The sequence below is a fragment of the Fulmarus glacialis genome, unplaced genomic scaffold (assembly GCF_000690835.1).
Source record: "Fulmarus glacialis isolate BGI_N327 unplaced genomic scaffold, ASM69083v1 scaffold11092, whole genome shotgun sequence".
NCBI lineage: Eukaryota > Metazoa > Chordata > Aves > Procellariiformes > Procellariidae > Fulmarus > Fulmarus glacialis.
The window spans coordinates 5183-8660 of NW_009195955.1; positions in this window are offsets into that span (position 1 = coordinate 5183).

Genomic DNA, 3478 nt, shown 5'->3' on the forward strand with positions numbered 1-3478 from the left:
AGAAAACCGGAGGATGGTCGAGGGCAACGTTGTTTAATAGGGAAAATGGCATTAAAATGACACCAGCTCCCAGCAGGTCCTGTTATACTGGGATGGGGGGTTCACCTGTGCCCAAGGGATGTTTTGCCTCCCGCATCCCACGTTTTATCAAGCCGCCTCTTATTTCAGCTGGGGTTTGGGCTGTATACAGGGCTCTGTACTCACATCCACCCGTGACTCCAGATTTGCCCTTCTGCAGCGGAGAGCGGGGACTAACCTAGCCCTAGGGATCTGCGATGGACACATCCACCCTCTGCTGGGATGCTGCGACAGGGAGCTGATGGCTTCAGAAAAACATCTCCTGCCCCCTCTCCTGTTCTTTTGCACAAAGTCCACATGCTGGCAAGGGTGAAGTCATTCCTCAGTTTAAAAAAAAAACAACCCTTAAAAACTTCCCCCCCGCCCCAGCTCCTTCACACATGTATTAACACCAAACTGGCAAAGCCAATGGAAAAGGATTTTGCATTTTGGCAGCAGAGCTGGCTCAGCACTCGCCACGGGCCTTATCCCAAACCCACTGGAGCTGAAGGAGCTTGTACCGACTTCAACGGGCTTTGGATCGGGTCTGGCCGGGAGGAATCCGCTTCCCTTCGTCCTCGGGGGTGGCGGGGGGAGGGTTTATCAGCAGCTTTTGCTCTGCAGTGAGCCCCAACATGCGATGTTGTAACAGATACCTGGATTTACATCAGTGTAAGTGAATTAGGTTGGCCCTATAATCTGGCCTCATTTAAGAGTCATTTTAGCCGTTATGATGAAATATGAACGTCGCTGTTGGGGGGACTGCGGTGACTTTCCATACTTGTTTCCCACTGTGCCCCATCCATTCCCTGTGCTCTCCATCTCTCCTGTGGGTCGAGGACCGCTGGGGGCTGTGGCGGGTCTTGGGGGCTGCGGGAGGGGTCCAGCACCCCTGGCTTGCGCTGCAGGGCTCTGTGTCCCAAGGGCTGCAGTTCTCCAAATAGCCTGAATTTGTACCTTCTAAACTAATAGCTTTGCTGCTGAACATATCTGGAGCCTCTAATAAGCGCTCCGTTTAATGCCTCCCGACTTCATCTCAGACAAACAGAAGGTATGTGAGAGACAAGCACTGACCGCTGGAAAAAAATCACCCCAAACATGTCTAAAACACGACTTGAGTCACCGGTGGTGCTTATATTTTTGATTTAAAAAACATTTAACATTTCCAACATTTGACAGAAATGATTAACCTTTCCCTCTTGAAAACTCTTTGCGATTTGAACTTGCTGTGGCCGCTTTTTCACCACGTTTTATTTACTTGCGTCTTGGTGAGGAATTAAGCAATGCTTTTAGTGAGTTTTAATCTTTCCCATTCTCTTTGTGGCTCCGTATAAAGGGAGAAAAGGAAACATGTTGTTTGAAAGAATTTTGAAGTGATGTTTCTATTTTACTTTTTTTAGGCTCTTGATGTATTTTTGGCTGCAGGGACTGGCATGGAGTATTGGTCTAAGAATACACAACATCGAAAAGCAAAGGGATATCAGCTGTATCCGAGTTAACAGCACAGCTTTATACTCTTGCTGTTTCGTTGTTACTGTATTGTGACAATGATAATTCACAGGAATAATGACTTGTTAATTGTAAAAGGAAAATGGAATTATATATTTGTCCTGGTTCTTTCAGTTCATATAGTAAGCAGTGTCTAAGCAGTCACTGGCTGCCTGTGTAAATGCTATTAAGCATTTATGCTCTGCCTGAATAATTACTACCCAGGAGTTTGTGGTATCTTGTGCAAGATACCAGATAAAGCCAAGGTAACTGAGAAATGAAGAAATGATGCACTAGGTCACTCAGACAATGCAGATCAGAGAAATCTGAGGCAATAAAACTGTGCAGTGTCTTTAATATCACTGAGCAGGCTCAGAATTAGAGAAAAGGTGAAATGATCTGTACTGAACCAATGCCCCGAGTGAAAACCGAACGGAGACTGAGCCAGAAGGGGTGGCACAGAGTTAGACCCAGGATGGGATGCAGCAAAGCCTCCCAACTGGCGCTTTCACCACACACCACGCTGAAGGATCAAGCCATGGACTGAACCCAGAAGATTTATTTCCAACCTGATGTTATTATTTATTATGACTTGAATTAAAGCAGCGACCGCAGAAGCCAGCCAGGACTGGCTGCCTGTTGTGCTGAGCTCTGTGCAAACACGGGCAGCCTGCGCAGAGTTTAGGCCCCAAGAAATGCAGATTAAACTTTGGGTCTGCTGCCCTACCTATGCAATACAGCATCGTTGGAGGCAATAATAAAATCCCCAGGAGAAACGGATGCTTTGAGGAAAATCCATGGAGTCGGGGCTGCGGAGTGCTAGGCTTTCCGCTTGCACACGGGTGGATGTGCTTCAGCTTTAATCCCATCAGACCTCTCCCTCTGCCAGCAAATGCCCCCCCAGCTCCATTTTAGACCCTATTATTTTTGGCTGTGTCCGTAACCTTGGGTGATCAAGCCGCATTAAGCTATGAGTATCCTTGCAGCATCACCCACTTGCTTTCGAAGAAAATAGCTCTGAGATCAGCTGGGAAGGAAGAGGGCAATACCGGCAGATAATCCAGCCCTATAAAACCCCCGGGTTGTGGTTCCAGCCCGCTTTCCACCCCGGCGCTGCAAGAAGGACGCGAGCAGTGTGGCTGGCAAGTGCCAGCAACCAAAAAGTCCCCCAAGCCTATAAGGTTTATTAAGGTTCTTTTTAAGTCTGTGCCAATAAAAAGGGTCCACGCAACCTCTGAGTGAAGCTTCATAAGCTCAGTTTTATGTTCGGATAATTTGGAGCCAAACCGTCACGGAGTTCACATAGAGAAATACCCCACGGAGCATCACAAACTGTGAAGAAAATATATTGAGGAAAGAGAGGACTGATAATTTTATGGCTTTCCTTGAATTTAGGCAGTAAAATGGGCTTTATTTAGCAATTTCCTAACTTCTGATTGCAATTTTGTTACCAGTGCAATGGTTTTAGATATAATCTTTTGTAAAGAGGCAAAGAAGTTAGAAGCCAAGGCGCTACAGCTTTGTGCACAGCATGTGGACCTGCTGCGGGAAGCAGTGCCACGCACTCCTCGTTCCCAAAATGTTTGATGTTTGGATCAGACCACTGGGCAGGACATGGCAGCGGCGCTCAGCTCTGCTGTGAAAAGCTGTACGTTGAGCCCAGCGTGGCCGGGTAGCCCTTGGAAGGGATAGTCCTTTTAAAGCCAACTGAATAGTTTGACCCAGGTCCAGGGATGAGCAACATACACTTATTTTTGGAGGGTGAAGCATTTCTAATTTGAAATACATTTAAAAGCCTTGATTTTTACAGATGAGGTGATCATCACAATTTCGAGGCTCATCTTCCAAAACAAAGGCTATTAAAATCTCTTGTCCCTTAACCTTTTGGCCAAAATATGTGTGTGTAACTCTAGGTCCAGAATTCCTTTGATGG